The 19,775-nt window shown below is 43.7% G+C and overlaps 1 pseudogene; it reads right to left on the bottom strand.

Annotated features, from left to right (window-relative positions):
• Positions 1 to 5,175: 5,175 nt before the first annotated feature.
• LOC140697039 (T cell receptor alpha variable 12-2-like) lies at positions 5,176 to 9,665 on the bottom strand (annotated as a pseudogene).
• Positions 9,666 to 19,775: the final 10,110 nt, after the last annotated feature.

Raw genomic sequence — 19,775 nt, 5'->3', positions numbered from 1 at the left:
AAATAGCACCTCCTCCCAGGGCCCCCACAGCCAGACCCCACCTGCGCCCCTGGGTTTGTGCTCAGCTCCCCCTGCAGCCCCTCTCACTGTGTCTCCCAGAGCACAGTAGTACACGGCCGAGTCTGACGTCTGCACGGACGGTTTCTGCAGGTGGAAGGTCCTGCTACTCTTATCAAGAGTGGCCTGAAAACCTTGATGCTCTGGCCTCGGGTTTGTAGTTGAGCCCTTCAGGAGGAGTTGAGGAGCTTTGTTGACGTACTGCACATACCAAAACAGGTAGGGATCTGAATCAGTGGTCTGGTAAGTGCAGTTCAGCATCAAAAGCTCCCGCTCTGAGAGAGTGACTGGGACTTCAGTCTGGGTCACTGAGTCTCCACTGGTTCCCCCTAAAAGAGAATCACCTTGTTATGTTGGAAATGCACAGGAGGAGGGTTTTGAGGCAGACAAGAAAACTAAAAGTTAACTAGGATTATAGGAAAATAAAAAAAGTATTAGCACTTAGGGTAAGGCGTCACTTACTGTATAATAAGAAGATCACAAGAAGTAGGTGAGAGGCACAAAGCATGTTTGAAGTGGAAAATGGTCCTTGCTCCCTGGAATACAGCAAATCTAATAGCTCTAGTCTCCAGCTGGATGTTACAGAAACTCCTCACTCAGGAACCAAGAGCCCCTCTCTGCACAGCAAGTCATCTGTCTTGTGGCCGCAGAGGCAGGCAAGTCAAACCAGCGCCTGAAGGCAAACATGAACCACGTCTGACGGAAGCCCGCCCTCTGGTGGTCCTCCGACAAACTGCACCACAGCAGGTCTGACCTCCTCCTGATAACAGCTGGAGAGATGATAAAGGGGGATGAGACAGGACTCAGAGGTAAGAACCCTAAACACAAGTATGCTTGGAGAAATATTCAGTTATTACTTCCATCACAAGGTGTGGTACAGGTATCTGTAGCTTCCCCAGCAATCCCCGACACAGCTTCAAGGGGAATAGCCTGGGGACTCTTCCTTTCACGTGTCTCCGTGGATCCCATGAGAGTCCGTCTTACAAGGCGCAGTGTGTGCTTCACAGCAGGGACTATTACATGGCGTTTTCTCCCCCAATGACCAGAATTTGTGAGTCCAGCCATCAAGGAAGTGGCCCTGGGTGCGGGTCATCTCGCTATTGTTACCAGTAACCCACTAGCAGGGTTTTCGTTTCCAGTGCTTGGAACTCCGAGCTGCGCTGGTCTGGAGGTCCTCTTCTCTACAGTGAGGAATGCTTTCACCAGGGGGCACAACAACGGCTTCATTCCGTTGGGAGATGAGACTGCCATGTCACCATTTGGGTTACGTATGTCTTGCAACTGAAAAAAAGAAAAAGAGGTTACACTACTGGCTGGAGTGACTGACAGCAATTACCAAGGAGGAACTGGGTTGCTGCTACATAACAGGGACAAAGAAGGTTATGTCTGGAACCCAGGAGGTCTTGTAAGGGAGCTCTTGGCACTTCCAGGCCTGGTCCTGAAGGTTAATGGAAATTACAACGACGAATAAAAAGGCAAGATTACTGAGTACTCAGATCCTTTGGGGATGAAGATTTCAGTTGCACCACTAGGTATGTAACCCAAACCCCTGCGCTTATGGCTGAGGACAGGGAAATGTAAAACACGTCATAAAAGAAGAAGCTATTTATGTCAATTGCAGCATCACGACCAAATCCAGAATCAAGGGACTCAGTAGTTCCTGTGTTTTCCTTTTGCTCTTTATATGTGTGTGTTCCCTTGTATGTACTGCCATTTTCTTCTTCTTTTTCTCACCATAAGTATTTTATATACACATTGTCAGAGATTCACTTTACAATTCAGTCTGTATATAACAGTATTTTCGGTGGAATTTCCTCTGAGTTTTAGAAATGATTAACACAACCAGTGACCCATAGTGACTGCATTTTGGAGAGAGGATGAGAACTTCTTCACTTGTTCAAAGGAAGGCTTTAGCTTGTTAGATAGACATATAGGCTCCTTTCACTGTTGTCTGGAAGGTCACATGTGTGTGGAGGGGTGTGTGCAACAGATCAGTAAGCAGAAGAATGGGGTGCGCCATTCATCAAATTTATTGACTTTCATTCTGAGTCACACCAGTAGGTATGTCACCCAGGCATCTGGAGGGTGATTCCGGACTTGGGCCCTGTAGACACTTCTCCGTTGCCAGCCGGCACGGTGTTAAGCTGTCAGCAGAGGGGACAGGGAGGACGCTGCAGGAAGACGCAGCTTCTCTTCCAGGTCCTGGCGTGCTTCCCACTTCTTGTCCCTGCAGTGCGTGGCCAGCCCGTGGAACACGGTGATGCTCACCTCTAGCAACGTGCAGTGACAGCCCCCAGGTGGTCTCCCGGCACGTTGCATGAGCACCCAGGCGAGCTGAGCAGCACTCCTTTGCCGGCTTCCTGTCAATGGCGTGGGAGCCCTGGGAGGTGTTCTCCTGCTCGCCAGCCATTTCCTCTGGCAGCTCAGCAGGCTTCCGCATCCAGCAGGCGACAGCCACACACTCCGCAGTGAGGCCTGAGTCACCGCCTCGGTAGGAGAAAGGGACACGTATCACAGTGCGTCGCTTTCCTCCAAACTCCGGCTTAATCCTCGCGACAAGAGCGGCCCCTGCAGATTGCTATTCCTATGTTCCTCAGAGTTCTTTTTACCCGTAAGTAATTTATGTCTTGTTATTAGCTGATAATTCTTTAAACTTTCCCTGTTCAAGTTGCTGTGTGTTTTCTTCTGATTGGACCCTGACTTGGATAGAATGAGTCCATGAAGCGCGTGAGAGGAAAGGCATTAGCTGCAGAAGGGTCAGTAACCATGTGTCAGGAAGCCCCGTCCTACACTTAGGAGCTGCGCTTCAGTCCGTGGCGATGAGCACACGGGGGGGGGGGGGACGAGCCGGAGACGTGGGACTGCGCCACTCAAACTGGGGGGTTTCTCGGGGACAAGAAAAAAAAATGTTATGCTGTTTTATAGTTTTATTTCAAAAGTACTTTTCCCGGTGCTAATATATAGAATAAATACACTTACTATTTTAAAAATTAACTTGGGCAGAGTAGGTAATGACAATTTCCTTGAACAAATTTTTGAGGTTAATCTACAGCCAACTTTGGCACCTGATGGTGTCATACCTGAGAGGCAAACTCAGCGTCAGTCTCTAGGGAAGGAGCGCCCCCGTGTGGCCAAAGAGGGAACTTAGAAATATTTCCTCTGAATCACAAGGGGTTTGTGTTCGGCTTCCTTTGTAAAACCAGTTACTGTGTCACTCAGAGCACAGTAGTACATGGCTGAGTCTTCCTCCTGAGCTGACGGTTTCTTCAGATGGAAGGATGTCTCACGCGTGTTGAGGTCAGCCGTGAAACCTTTGACGCTCTCTTTTGAGATGTGTTTCAGGAGTAACTGGAGGCTTTGTTTGGGGTACTGGACATACCAGAAAAGCACAGGACTCCCAGAAGTTGAGTAGTTGCACTTCACCTGCACGGGGGCCCTTTCAAAGACAGAGACGTGGTCCTCAGGCTGGGTCACTGACTGCGCTCCAGCTCCTCCTGAAACATCAATGCTGCGTAAGTGAAAACAGTGCAGGCTTGGCTAGGAAGAAAAGGGGTCCCTATTGAGATTCCAATTAGGACACGGCTACTTTTGTGACAGTAGAAATGGATTGGGGTGTTACTTACTCAGGGCAAAACCCATCTCAAGCACTGGAATGAGCAGCGGGAGCATGGCTGAGCGCTGGAAACGCTACAGGCTACGGAGCAGGTGAGACAGCGCCGAGGTCACCGAGCCTTCGGAGCTGCAGGAGTCGTGGCGAGGTTGGGCTGCACAAGGCCCTTGCTTTAACAAGGCTCAAGAACTGTTAGAGCCTTTCTCTTAATGAGTTTGGATTCTTTCTGGCCTCTTATTCTCGTCTCAGTTTCCGATTTACACAGACATCAGTAGGACGCATCAACCAGCTGCGGGAGGAGGGGCTCAGTGGATGGCAACGAGCTACAACAAAAACAAACGTCTCATTTGTGCAGCGTCGCCCTCTGGAGGCCAGAAGAAGAACCAGCGATCCGTGGGAGCTGAGTCCTTTTCGTTTCTGAGACATGAGCATCAAAATCAGCAAAATGTATTCCTTCCTTCCCCAATCTGTGATGATGTCATCTTCTGTAGTAGGCTGTATTAATACTAACATGAATGAGAAATGGGGGTGATGTAAAAATAGAAGAGTAATTTACTTCCCTGAGAAATGAGTCACAGAAAACAATATTCCAGACTTTGGAATTTCCTTGAGAGACTTTTACTTTTTTAAACCGTTCATCACACAGAAAGGATAAGATCAATGGCCTCCGATGAGCTGAGCTTCATCTGCCCTTGTGCTACTGGATGTGCGCATCAGAGAGGGGATAGAGATTATCTCCTTACTTGGTGCTAACAGGGAAAAAGTAAATTGGATCAGAGACTTAAAATCAGCCTAGAACACGTGACATTAGTTATTTAGTCAATGTAACGTAATAAAAGCAACAGTTTTCTTTGTCCAGCAGAAAGTGTGAAGAAGACTCGTTGGTTTCAGGTGGACAACTTGGATATTTATTAAAGCTATGAGAAAATAACTTAGGCACCACATAAGTGGAGACAGTGAAAGTCCTGTTCCAATCGCCAATCGTCAGAATAGACTGATAAATTATGCCACATTAAGGGGACCTTACACTAAGAAGAATGTCAATAGAGAAGCATCTGCAGAGAAATCCGAGCAGAATTATGAAGGCAAGGAAAATATGGCATATAAAGAGGTGATTCTGGAAAGAATTGAGAAAAAGAAAAGTAAGTCCCTGTGAACTCAGTAGAGCCGGCAGGAGTGCACCCAGCAAACCGGAAGTGAGAGGAGCTCCTGCAGGGGACCGGGGACGCGGGGGAAGAGTGACAGTGACAATCCACGTGGCCAAGAAAGCAGCACCCCGTGCAGGTGGGAGACGGCCTGTCAGACACGGGAAATGCACTCTGCCGTCTAGCAGTACGATGAAACTCCCAAGGGAAAAGACTTTCCTACTCAACCTCCTTTAGCACAGAGACTGCTGAAACCCAAAATTGAAGTAACTAAGAAGAGAAATCTCAGGTGAGGTGAGGATCTGGCCAGCTGGGGTCCTTTTCAAAAGATCAGACCAATGCCCTCCTTTCTGAGTACTCTGTTCACTTGTTGCAGCTTGAAACTGGTTCTCCCTTGGGCTTCTGATTTACTTCTTGACCCTGCTGATAGATTTTCTTTCACATCTGAGACCAAATCATATAGTCACTTTGAAATTTAAATGTTGCCGGGTGTGCTTCTGGTTCAAAATATCTGATCACTTTATGTAATGGAATAGAGGTGCTAATTATCGCCACAATAACAATCCTATTACAATATATAAAGGTATCAAGTTAACATGTTGTACACCTTAAATTTATACAATGTTACACGTTAAATGTATTTACATAAAAAACACACTGTGCTCAAAAAAAAAAAATCTGATGAAGCATATGGACCTCCTCCCTTCTCTCCAATCTTCCCACTGAGATCAAACTTACAAGTATAAACAGAATGAACGTAAATCCATAACATGAAAATAATAAAAATATGAAAGATACCAACCATTCCCATCAGACAGAAAGCAGATGTGAGCATCCTGATGAGTGAGACAGAGAGGGAGAAAGCACAGCCCAGAATGAGCTTTGAAAGGATTTCGTTGGAAACGCGGAAGGAAACTTACTGCTTAGGACCCTGTAGACGTTCTGGACTGAGAAAGAGACTGGGTGTGAGGGAGGGCAGGGGGGACAGAACACGGGGACAAACTGAAGGTAGGATATGATGGGGAACAGCTACACCAACCTCCCTCTGTGCTCTCCATCCTGCTGCTGCACTTACGTGGGGGAAGCATGGTGGGGCAGCCTCCACCCGGGCACTTAGCCTCCACTGAAGTTGAAGTGAGACACCTGGGATGCTGGAGCTTTTCCTGTGAGCAGTTGACAAAGTGAAGCTGTGTTCAAACTGGTATTAGGTGCAGTGGAAGGGGAGGAACAACTTAATAACCAGCTCCCTGCTCATTCATCTTTATAAGAAGCCTGCCGATTAACATGGTGGGTCCACGTGCCCAGCTGCTGGCCAGACATTCCATTCAGGCAGCACTCTTGTGGAGGACATGGGCACAATGACATAAGGGGTCTATCCTGCTACCCGTCCGTCATTCTTAAATATAACCCAAGAACAAAGTAATATTGGTGATTTATAAGTATAGATGGTATCTCTTTCCATACATGGAAGCCCACAGCCATCAACTATGAATCATCAGAGTCATTTATACCTGGACCCAAAGTGATGGCAGAATGTCACGCTCTATGGTCCAGTGTGGGAATGTAGCTTCTTATGAGGCTGACCAAAGGAACAAAGAGCATAGTATACTGGTTCCTTGGTTACTACTCTCAAAAACTCTTGAGTGTTGGCTTGGAGTAGTAATTCTTTATATGGATGTAGATTTTTTTTCTGTTAAGTGCTTTACCCTACATTATTTCAATTCTTCCAGATTGGTAAGACTAACTTTATAAACATCATTAAATGTAAAAAGAAATTAAAAATTTAAATATAATAATGACAGTGCCTATCATTTATTGAACACAGACCATGTGACAAGGGAGGTCCATGTGAGCAGTAGACACTAGGGGGATACACTAGAGCCCCTTTCCAGGCAGTGCACCCGGTCCCCAGCCGCAGCGAGTCCTGGCTACTCTAGGCTCACAGTTGGCCTCTTCCCCAGAAAACTGATCGATGCCAATAAAAGTCCCCCTTCTCTGCTAGGCTGTGGCCTGTTCCAATGGCGGCCTTGTCCTGGAGCACAGGAGTCAGCTGCCTGGCCGCCATGACTCAAGATGGGAGGCGTCAGTTCTGGGTGCATCTCACGTCCACATCACCCCATGAGGTCAGGCTGGACCAAGAGCCCAGAAGGGCCACATCCATTCTTAGTCTTTTGCTTTTCATCCTAACCTGCTTTTCTCAGAAAACGATGGGCACAGGGAACCCCAATCTAGGATTTACTTTTAAGGAACTCAACCTAAGACTACATGCTACCCCATTTAATTCTCAACCAATCCTGAAATGTGTACAGTAGTACAGCCTAAAATCAAATGTCTCATTAAAAACATGAAGAGACTCAAGCCAGCACCACAAACCAGGCTCTTCCCAGTGTGTCATGGCTGCCAGAAGGCGCACCAGAAAAATGGAACTAGAATTTGAGTATCTTGATTCCAGCAAAACTTCATGTTCTGTCTCATTGCCTTTCAAATATTTTTTCTATGATTTGGAAATATTTTTGTAGTCATAAGTCTGTAGAATGAGAATCTGAGGCAAATTCTGATTAGATTGCATCCTTTTAGTCAATGACTATGTGAACAAAAATGAATAAAAATCTTAAATCTTCTCTTATCGTAGCTCACAGAGAAAAAAATGTGACAATGAGTATATATATGTTCATGTATAACTGAAAAATTGTGCTCTACACTGGAATTTGACACATTGTAAAATTATTATAAATCAATAAAAAATGTTTAAAAAAAACTTAATTCCTCATTGCCAAGCTTTCCCACTATTTGGATGACATAAACAATGTCAAGTCTAACAGACCATAACTTTAGCTTTAACACAAACGTGACTTTTAGTTTTTTTGCCTGTAATTGAATTTTATACCTATTATGAGGCCATAATTCCATCAGGCCACAAACTTTTTCCTGGACTCAGAGTTACCATATTAAAGTATTTGGTCACATATAACAGCATCATAAAACCAATCCCACTGAGTAAAATTGTGTATAAAACTAGAATACAAAGGGAAGACCGGAAAATATTTCAAACTGTCATTTGGACCAATATTGTGTCTTTAATTTCCCTTCAGGGTCCATAATTTTCTGAACTATGAGAATACTTCCCTAGTCAATTTAACCTCCCATACTATTACACTTAATTCCCATTTGCACTGAGGAAACAGAGAGAACTTCTCTGCCTGCAGCCTAAGCTCTGCATCAGGCACTGCGGGGCCCCAGCAGGTTTGCGCACGGGCCGCAGGTGCCAGGGGAGCGCTGTGCGCTCTCTGCACAGAGGTAGGTGGCTGAGTCGCTGGGCTGAGAGTCTCTGATGAGCAGGGAGACATAGCGGCTGGTTTTATTGACCTGCGCTGTAAATCTTCCTTCTTTTTTCTCATTATTGGGGTAAAAGGTCATCAACCACTCAGGGCCTCTCCCCGAATACTGTCTGTACCACATGAAGTTCTGAGGATCACTGACACTGTAAGAGCAGATGAGAGAGGCGGTGGCTCCCTCTGGAACAGTCAGGCTCTGCGCCGCTCCCTTCTGTTGGCTCCTCATCCCTGTGCAGAGAGACAGCGAATGGCCAGTCAGAGAAGATATTTAATCTCCAGAATTTAAGTTATCTTTCCACAGGACTCCCACCTCTACCCTCCCTTATTTAAGGGAAAAAACACTCATGTTTCTATCCACGGGCCTAGAAAAGCTCATGACTCCAAACACTGTGCTTTATGTTCTCATAGAAACGCCCCAGACTCACAGGTCAGCTGAAGCCACAGGGTCACCAGGAAACCTCTTGAGGATTTCAGCATTCTCTCCTCCTCTGTTCACCAAGGATTCAAATTTTAGACCCTAAAAAAATGGGTCCAACTCAGACACTTCTACTTCTTCTGCTTTAGAAATCATAAAAAGCATCTGTTCTACCAATGGGAACATCCCTCCTGCTACACCACCAAGCCCCTCCTCTCCTCTCTAGCTCACTCTCTCTCTCTCACACACACACAAACACACACACACAAACACACACACCCACACACACAGGGTCCCTGAGAAGACACTGCCATCTTGTGGACTCAAGACAGTGATCAAAGAAATATTCAAATATAGACCCTTATGTGAACTGATGAAAGTAAAAATCTGCCACTTCAGTTAAATTGAAAATTTGACAAGTACCTTGTCCGAGTCAATGTGTGTGGGGACAGGGTGATGTGTGTGTGTGCATATGTTTTACATCAAACGTCAATGCTTGTCTGAGCAAAAGCGGTTATACCTAATGACCACGTTCCCACACTGAAAACTTAGTAGAGGTCTGGATGAAGCTCTTACAGTTGTGGTTTTTTGCCTTTTGGTGCCTTGTGATTCTTTTCTGACGGCCAGGCACGATGTGCTGAGGGGAAGGAACTGCTGGAGGAATCCTTTAGGAACGCGGAGGTGAGGTGCGGGGGCGGCAAGTGCTCCACGGTCCTGAGATCAGGTCTCAGCCTTTCACTGAGCCTCTTCCCCTGGACTGAGAACTTCCCAAGTGTTATCTGCTTTCTTCCTCTCCCCATGGGAGGGACAGGACGGCTAGAGCTGGCTGGAGTTGGGTGTTTTGCTTCCCTGGGGTCAGTTAGGCTCCAGTGAGAACCCCAGCAGGCTGGGTTGTGGTTACCTAGCGTCCTCCCTGGGGGAGGCCGCATTAAGGACCGTGTTCTGGGTCTTTTCAGTATAGCTCCCCCTCCATCCTCCATCCTCCAGAAGCTTCAGGGGTTTTTCTTCTAACACTTACTGCGGACTCCTGGTTGGAATCCTGCGAGTCAAGCTCACAGGGCTGTGTTTCCCTCTGTGGTGGCTTTTCACTCTCAGGCTTGTCCACACTGAGCCCCCAGCGACTCACCAGTACCGTCCGGGTGGTGCTGCTCCAGCACCGGCTCCTGCTGCGTCTCCTGCTCTGTGTCTCTGCTCTGATGAGCTGCCGCCCTCTGGGCTCGCTGTCTGTCTCTCCAGTCTTAGGGGCAGCAGTTTGTCCTTTGCCCTCCCCTCTCCGGATCCAAGGAGAGTTGTTGATTTTTGAATCTGTTCTGGTTTTTGCTTGTTGCTAAGACAGGTGGTGGTTTCAAAGTTGCTTACATGCAGAGTGAGAAACCAGAAGTCCCCAAGGTTTTCTTTTTAAGTAATCTTTGTTTTGACTTTATAAGCAGAGACTGCAAACTATACAGAATTAGAAATAGAGACAAGGAAAGGAACAAAAAAAATCACATTTCTGCCACCTGGACCTGAACATTTTTAATTCCTTAGTCTATATCCTTCCTGTTTTTCTCAATTGATAGATGCCTTTCAGATAAATATTTATCTCACCTAATTCTCAAACCATATTTAAATTTCTTTCATTGTTCCAAAAGGGAGCATCACACTGATTTGTGTAACCTAGGACTATACACAGCAAGTAGGCAGTCTGTCCCTGAAGCTTCTTTCCTGGAATACTAATATTTGAAGAAACTGGGACAGCAGTCCAGCTGCCTTGGAGTGACTGTGCCTGCCACCATCATGCTGGCATTACAGTCTGAGCAGTGATGCGCTCCAAAGGAGCAGCTGGGGAAAGCAATATAAAAAGTTGGTGCAGCATCTGAACGCTGCCTTGATGTGGAACGTGGATATACTGATAAGGCAGATCTCTCCCCACAGAAAATTGTCTGAGAACTTGTATAGCCATTAAATGAGGACTAAAGAGCTATCTAGAGGAAGGAATCTTATCAAATATTGTCATCAGCCTCATCAACATTTTGCTTGTCCGCTTAGTCATTCTACTGGTAGCTGGACCCCACACAGACCCGATCTCTCCCTTTCAACCAAAATTATCACCTACTTCAGTGGCAAGTAGCAACATGATGGCTTTACCCTTGGGAACAGCCGGGTGTAGCAGTTAACTTTCTGTGCTGAGTGAGGACCCTCCATGCTAATAGACATCTAGGCTCAATTTCAAACTCAATCATGTCTGAGAGAGAAGTAGTAGCTCACTTGCGAAGCACAGACGACATTCAAAAAATGCTCCTGCTTCACCTCCGGGGCCTCCTCGACATCCTCCAGGCGCAGGTTTGGGTACTGGCTGCCAGTGCCCGCGGAGCACGCTGCGCCCACCACGCAGACGCAGACAGCTGGCTCGCTGAGCTGGGCAGCTGTGATGTGCAGGGAGCTGTACTTGGCAGTTGGATTAAGAGTCGCTGTGTACCTTCCGTTCGACTTCTTCCTGTCACTGTCACTGAAAGTCATGATTATCAGGGAAACAAGAGCTCTCTCCGCGTCCTGTTTGTACCACCTTAAGTTGTTAAAGGGACTCACTGTATAATTGCACTGAAATATGCAGTTCTCTTCCTCCAGGACAGTCAGAGATGGAGGACTCTGTTCCACTCGGTTTTGGCTGCTCAGCCCTAATCAAAAACCAAAATGAGGTCTGAGAGAGCGATCGCCCACTCTTAACGCCTTCTGCTTTGCATCCCTTCCTCCTCCCTGCAGAAAATCCCAAGAGAATCATAAAATGGCCCCATGTTCTTCCCTCCTCCTACCCCAGTGCGATGTGTCTTTGCTGAAAACCCTAAGAAGACGTTCTCTGGGCTTCCTGTGTCCACCTGGCTAATCCTCTTCACGAACTTACGATAAAAATAAAGCCACAAAGCCACCGGGGAGGTCCTCAGATGCTTCGCCATCCTTCTTCGGCTCAGGGCTGTCCCCTAAAGTGACTTGTCTGTTCAACATCTTTTATTTTTTTACACCAACAAAGGTACTCTAGGGGTGTGCGCTCAGCCAGTCAGAGACCGCATACCTAGTCAGTCAAGGGCCAGGTCTTGCTACTCCTGCGCAATCCTGTCTCTAGGCAGAGCCAAGGCCAACACTGCCACCTTGCGGTCAGAGCTTACAGCTGCTTAAGGCTGATGACACTTCTTGCTAGGTTTCCTCCTCACTATTGTAACGTGGTTCAGAATAGAAGCCCCGTATGTCTCCGTAAGCACTGCGGTTTAGCGCATAAACGTGTTCGAAGACCTCAGGCTGAAATCTGCCTGTGTTGGATAGGAGCTCTCTCAGCTGAAAACAGATATAGCAACACTTACCTGACAATTTTTGAAAGACATAAAAGACGTGGTGCAAACCATGAGCAAGAAGGCAGGGTAGGAAGCCGAGCTCGCTTTGCTACACAGATGCTGCTCTAACAGTGATATTAGTACCAAAATACCCTGAAGACAAGTTTGGAATCCAGCAGAAAGTAAACGCACTGGAGGAAGCACACACTGCGAGCAGTCACGTGCATGCAGGGAAGAAGGGCAACTTCACTGCACTCACAACTGTCCTTTGGCCACATCAGGTCAGCTCAGTGCCAAGAAGGTAGCCTGTGCCCATGGTTTCCCCCAGGGGGAGGGGAGTGAGACTGGGGCGTGAGCATGCCCTCCCGCCCTCTCAGGGCAGCCTCTGGGCGGCGGTTTTCCATCTTACCTCATACTGAGCGCTGGATGACAGGCAGAGAGCCACCCTCAGGGCAGGAAGAAACAAAAGGAAACTGAAGACATGCCCTTTACAGCCAAGGCAGCTGTGTGGGCTTGGAAGAGCAGAACTGAGGTTTTCCTTCACAAGGAGAGAAGAAAGCAAATGCAGAGCAGGCCTTGCTCCTAGCCCGTCAGAGTGCCCTCTGTAGAGCTGCTTTCTGTCTCCCTGCACTCAGTGCTCAATAACCAGCAGAGCCTGGTCGCTTGGGACAGTAAGGAACAAAGGAAGGGAGGGCATTCTACACGTAGCACTGCCGTGCAAAACTGAGAATAGATATTGAACTGATCTTTACCTCCATAAGGAAAGGAATGAAGTGAAGGGGGCCTTATACCCAATAATCCAAAGCACCTTCCATGGAGCCAGTTTCTACCTCCCTTCATACTTAGCACTGACTGATTGGCAGCGCTTGCTCCCTGGGAGACGGGGGAAAGCTCTGCAAGATGGGGAAGAGCACAGGACTGAGGTGTTTCCTCCAAAAGAAAGGGCAGGAAACAAAAGGGTCTTTGTCCAGCCTTACAGAGCACTCCCGGAGGGACTGGCCTCTATCTTGCCTTGTATTTAGCCCTACTGACCGATAAAGATCTCTTCTAGTAAAAATCAAACCATAAACACTGGGAGAGGTGGCCACTTCTTCAAATGCTTAGACAATAAAGCAAATCTACAATTGCAAAAAGAATCAAGAAAACAGGATACAATCAAAGACATGAGTCTCCAGCAAACAAATGTAAGAAATGGAAATCTGTGAATTACCTTACAAAGAATTCAAAATAATCATGTTAAAGAAGCTCAGTGAGTTACAGAAGAACACAGACAACTAAACAAGGTCATGAACAAGATAATACATGAGCAAAGTGAGTTCAGCAAAGACATAGAAGCATAGAAAGGGGCCAGACAGAAATACTGAAGCTGAAGATCACACTGCTGAACTGAAAAATTCCTCAGAGGGATTAAAATGAGACTTGATCAAGCAGAAGAAAGAATAAGTGAATTTGAAGAAAAGTCAGCAGGCCGAAGAATAAAAGAAAAAATAACAAAAAAGAGTTAATAAAACCTAAAAGACTTATGGGACTTCATAGCGTTGTAAGAGATGGCTCTGAACAATTATATGCCAACAAATTGGATAACCTGGAAGAAATACACACATTCCTAGAAACATGCAATCTACCGAAGTTGAATCATGAAGAAATCAATCATTTAAACAGATCAATAACAAATATGGAGAGTGGTTCAGTAATCAGAAACCTCCAGAAAAGAAGAACCCAAGACCAGATGGCTTCATTGATGAATTCCACTGAATATGTAAAGACGAATCAACACCAATTTTTTAACTCTTCCCTAAAATTGAAGAGGAGGGAACACTTCCAACTCATTTTAACAGACCAGCATTATCCTGATACCAAAACCAAACAAAGACACCACAAGAAAAGAAAATTACAGGACAACAACTCTGGTGAATATAAATGCAAAAATCATTAACAAAATAATGTTCAAACAGAATTCCAAAGCATATTAAAGGGATCATACATCATGCTCAAGCAGGATTTATCCCTGGGAGGCAAGGATGGTTCAAAATACACAAGTCAATAAATGTATGTGACACTACATTAATAAAATGAAGGATAAAAATCATATGATCATAAGCAAAAAAATGGAAAAAGATATATCATACAAATAGCAAAAAAAGCTGGTATAGTAAACCCACAAAAACAAACGAGGCTTTCAGAATAACAAAAGATAAAGATAAAGGTGTGACGGTCAATTTTACGTTTCCACTTTTCTAAGCTTGATACCCACATATCTGGCCAAATACCAGTTTAGAAGGCGCTATGAGGTATTTTTCAGATGATATTAACATTTAGATCAGTAGGCTTTGAATAAAGCAGATTGCTCTCCATAATGTGAGTGGGCTCCATCCAGTCAGTGGAAGATCTTTTAAGAGAAAACTATTAAGGTCCTGGAGATAGAAGGTATTTTACCTCCAGACTGCCTTTGGACGTGAACTACAAGATAGGCTCATCTCTGAGTTTCCATCCTGCCTGCCTGCTCTGCAGAATTTGGACTTGCCAGTCCCCACGATCACATGAGCCAATTCCTAAAATCTCTGTCTCTCTGTCTCTGTCTTTACACCAACCCCCTGCCCATCCACCACAGACACATACACACACAACCTATTGAGGCAATTGTTTCTGTTTCTCTGGAGAACCCTGACTAATACACAGCATTTTAAAAAATTCATTAACAAATTTCTTATCTAAAAAAACAGTTTCAAATTTTTATGTACCAAAAAAATATAAATTGAGTGTTAGTAGATTTTCCATAGTTTTGTGAACATTTGTTATATTTCACAGTAAAATAATTTATAAGTGTTAATGGCACAAAGAAATAGTTGATCCCTCAGAGACTCTTACTTCAGAAACGGATGGAAACAGTATCAGTCCAGCAAACTCAAGAAAGAAAGAGTTGAGAGAAAAGGAGAGGAGAGAGGGAGAGGCAGTGGGACAGAAAGACCGAGAAAGAGAGAATCTTAAAGAACAGAGCTATCCATACCCATTCTGCTTAAATCGGGGGGATGGTGAAATATAATCAGTGTCAACAACACTCTCAAAAGTAGCGATGACAAGGGAGGGTATAGCTCAGTGGTCGAGTGTGTTCTTAGCATGCATGAGGTCCTGGGTTCAATCCCTGGTACCTCCATTAAGAATAAATAAATAAACCTAATTACCTCCCCCTCAAAAAAGAGAAAAGAATGTTTTAAAAAAGAGTAGCAATGATAGTTACTACCATGGATTTTTACAAAAGTCATCCAAAGGTTTGTGGTAACAGAAAAAAATTCAAAACTTTCCTCCAAAACAATGACAGGATCCAAAACACTGAGGCAGCAGCACATTTCAAGTAGATGGTTTGTGGACTTTGTAATGCTGCAGAGGTTGTGGAGAAAAGGGAACCCTCCTACACTGTTCATGGGAACGTAGTTTTGTGCAGCCATTATGGAAAACACTATGGAGGTTCCTCAAAACACTAAAAATAGACTTACCATATGAGCCAACAAACCCACTCCTGGGCATATATCCAGAGGAAACCCTATTTCAAAAAGATACACACACCCCAATTCATAGTAGCACCATGTACAATAGCCAAGACATGGAAACAACTTAAATGTCCGTCAACAGATGACTGGATAAAGAAGTAGTGGTATATTTATACAATGGAATACTTCTCAGCCATAAAAAAGAATAAAATAACACCATTTGCAGCAACATGGATGGACCTGGAGGATGTCATTCTAAGTGAAGTAAGCCAGAAAGAGAAAGAAAAATACCATGTTATATCACTCATATGTGGAATCTAAAAAAAAAAAAGGAAAAAAAAAAGAAAGAAAGGAAAAAGAGGACACTAAAGAACTCATCTACAAAACAGAAGGACTCACAGACAGTGTAAACAATCTTATGGGAAGGGATGAATTTCAGACTTTGAGATATGCAAATGTTAACCACTATATATAAAGCTAGATTTAAAAAGCAGATTTCCCCTGTAAAGTGCAGGAAACTATATTCAATATCTTGAAATAACCTTTAGTGAAAAAGAATATGAAAACAAACAAAAAAATCAAGTAGATGGGACTCTTCCGGATGCTAAACCCATGTCTTGACTATTGAAATCTTCCTCTTCAAGAAGAGCAGAGATGATATAAAATTGTCCTTGCTCCCCAGAGTTGGTTGTCTGCCTCCCATCCTTGTGTGGACCAACTGTGAGCATGCTGTCAGCTGTTTTGTTGGGTTCCTCTCAATCCAAACCAACTGACAGAGCTGGGAACACAGGCGGATAGTTTCCATTGTCCGAGGTGACGCCTCACTACACATCTTGTGAAGCGAAGGGGCAGATTTCTCTCTCCCTCCTTCTCCAGTGGCTTCTCTTCCATCCACATCATTTTCTCTGTATTTATTTCTAGCACGACGTTGGGGCTGATAGGATATATGCTCTTTACATATCCAGGAAGCTACTGGCATAAAGTGCTATGAATATTGAAGTATAAATTTTGAATGAAAAAAAGAGTGCCTAGGTTGGAAATCTTAATAAGAAACTATGAAAAAGCTAGAAAAAAGACAAACATAACATTTAAAATCAATGAAGAAAAAGGAGTCTTTCAAAATGTTGAGTCCAGGTAGCTGCCTGAAAATAAACAAAACAACAAACAAAAATTAAGGAAAATAGAAAGCCTTAAACCTCAGTCTTGCTTCATAAACACACACACACACACACACATACACACACACAAATTTAGAGTAAAGATTTAAAGGCAAAATTAGCCTGAGAGAAACTAAAGAAAATGAGGTAAAATTTTATTTTAGAGTGTTATGGATTTTTAAGCATGAAATATAACTCAGAATCCATAAAAGAAAATTTTCATAAATTTACTACATGCTATTTTTAAAATTCTACATAGCAAACAAACAAGGCCATAAACAAAGTCAAAAACAGAATATTAAATTTTTTAAAAAGACACATATATGACAGCCTTATGACAACTTTCTTAACAGAGGATGTTTTTTAAAAATTTATATTTAAATGACTAACACAGTAGGAAATGGGCAGATATATGAATGAACAACTTATACAAAAATAACTTTTTAATGAAATGAAGCTCCATCTCATTCATAAATTTTTAAATTATTAAAAATTTTAAAAGCCTTGCTGATAAGCAAAAGTCCAAAACCTTAGTAATACACAAGGTTTGGGAAAATAGATGCTCTGATTAATCACCGCTATTGGTGGTAAAACTTATCTAGAAGAAAATTTGGTTGAATTATATAGACTACTATGAGTATGTTACTTTCTAGAATGTTATTTTATTTCCCTGAAGTGAATAGCTAATTTTTATATTTTTAATTTTTAGTTATTTTGGCTTTCTTACTTTATTTGTGCAGTTGCTCAGTTCATCAGTGACTAATGCTGGGTGGAGTCAAGAAGTGATCATCGCTTGTCCTACAGACACTGGTAGAGGAGCCTGCTGCTTATATATTTCTGTCCTATTTTCAACCTCCACTCCCTGAATGCCCTCAAAGCACCTTTTTCAATTTTATTCTGGGCCTAGCTTGTGATTTCCTAGAAAATAAACCAAGATAAATGTCCCTTTCCTCTCCTTTTATAGCTCAGTTACTGTGAAGTTCTGTTCCTTCTCCTTTCTTCTCGTCCCTTCTTTCTCTATTAGGGACCACGGTTTTTGAAGGCTGTAGCTCTCCTCTCACTTCTCCTCCCATTACATGACACAGATGCCACCGCCTCTGGCACACTTTGGCTCTACAGAAGTATAATAAGACACAGCAGTACCACCAGGGTGGCCCCAAACAACCTGGAGACGGGCTGGACTTCGACTGCAAGGGTGAGCAAGGGACCACTTCATGTTTATGTGGCTTTCACTTGAAACTACTTTGGTCGAGGATGAAGAACCACTGGTGTCAGCTAGTATCCAATTTCACTTATGACAAGTTGGGTAATGGAGAGGTTACTTCCTCTTCTTATGCTTTAGCCATTGGTGTGATCTTTGTGTCACCTGGAGACAGAGGGACAAACCACCACAGACTGTGCTGGAACCACAGAGGATCAAACAGTCAGAGACACTCAGCACCCAGGCCCCGCCTGCTGCTCAGAGTTTGTGCTCAGCTCCCCCTCCCAGCTCCTGTCACTGTGTCACTCAGAGCACAGTAGTACACGGCCGAGTCTGACTCTTGGACTGAGGCTTTCTCCAAGTGGAAGGAAGTTTGTTCTCTGTGGTACGTGGCTTCAAAACCTTTCTTGAGTACCTTATCCTTGTCCCTTGAGGCTTTCAGGAGGAGCTGTGGACCTTCTCCGGGGTACTGGATGTACCAGAAAAGAGTGGGGTATCCCGCAGCTGAATAATTGCAGTTGATAGTCAGGGCAGATGATTCTGAAAGGGCCACTGGGCCTTCCGTCTGCATCACTGAGTCTCCACGGGTTCGTCCTGGGCAAGAATAAAACAGTTCATGTCCCTTGGGCATAAAGCTCTCAGATAAAATTATGGTTAAAATTTTTCCTGATGAAGCAGAAGAAACAATACACATTGTTAGAGGCATTTTACTTACCAAGCATTAAGAGTACCATAGTCACTAAGACTGGAGAGGAGTTCATCTCTACAGTGTCGCCTGAATAACGTGACTGACAATTACCCTGAAGAAATGTTGAAGTCACAGTGAAGGTTTAGATAAAGGGAAGCCTGCATTTCACACAGGAAGTGTGTTTCTATTAGGAAACTGCTCCCCCTGGTGGAGGAGGACAGAAATGGGAAGCATGTTTCCTTATCTCCTGGAACTCACAAGTATGTTCTTATCCCTGTCTTTATTTATGAGGCACATGTCAGTCTTCAGGTGACACGGCAACCTGATCAATAACTGTTGTAACTTGTCAGGTCTGTTTTGTTCTTAGAACACTACATGACATGGAAGTTCTTTAACAGAGCATCTCAGGGTATTTCTGTAGCTGAGAAGATATCAGATACTTAAGCACTTCAATATAGCATTTTATATTCTCACGTATCAATTGTACACTAGCCGGTAATCCACTGAATGTCAAAAAACGGTCTGAGGTTGATTACAGAGGAAGTAATAAGAATCCAAGTCATTACTGAGTGATTTTGTTTTTCAGCATTGTACCCCAATTTATGGAACAGTAGTGACTGACATTTATTGTATGCTCAGTAAATATTTGCTATACTGAACAAAAAATAGTGAAGGAGGGGTCTTTCACTGAGGACTCACTACTACTTGCAACAAAATATTTTCTCAGTCCTAAAATAATATCCTTTGTAAGACATGTATCTTTTTAATAAAAAGCTTTTTATGGGAAAAAAGTCACATTATCTTATCAATAGTCAAATTATCCTGAATTTCAGAATCATAAAATGTGAAAACAAAAGAAATATCATAACTGAAGTTTTAAAATCCCTATAGAATGATCTGATTAACTAGTTTGTATGTTTTATATGATATAAATGGAATCATATGTTCTCTTTTGTCTAGCTTATTTCATGCAGCATAATTATTTTAAGATTCTTTCATGGTTATAACTATCAATGGATCATTCCTTTGTGTTGCTGAGTAGTATTCCGTTACATAGATATAAAACAATTCATTTATCTGTTCACCTGTTGACAGTCATTTCAGATAGTTCCAGTCTGGGGCTGTTGCAAATAAAGCTAACATTCGTAGGATCCAATTTTTTTTGTAAGGATAACATTTGTGTACCCAGTTTTTAAAATAGACATATGCTTTCATTTCTCTTGGGTCAATATCTGGAAGCGGAATGGCTAAAGCATAAGGTGGTTGTATATTTGACTTTTTCAAACATAATTATTTGCTCTACTATCTTTTTTATAGATTTCCCTGAATTTTCTACTCAGACAATAAGGCTATCTGTGAATAAAGATATGTTCA

Source organism: Vicugna pacos, chromosome 6 (assembly GCF_048564905.1).
Source record: "Vicugna pacos chromosome 6, VicPac4, whole genome shotgun sequence".
NCBI classification, from domain to species: Eukaryota; Metazoa; Chordata; class Mammalia; order Artiodactyla; family Camelidae; genus Vicugna; species Vicugna pacos.
The sequence above is the reverse complement of the archived record's forward strand: the minus strand, read 5'-3'. Positions and strand labels throughout refer to the sequence as shown.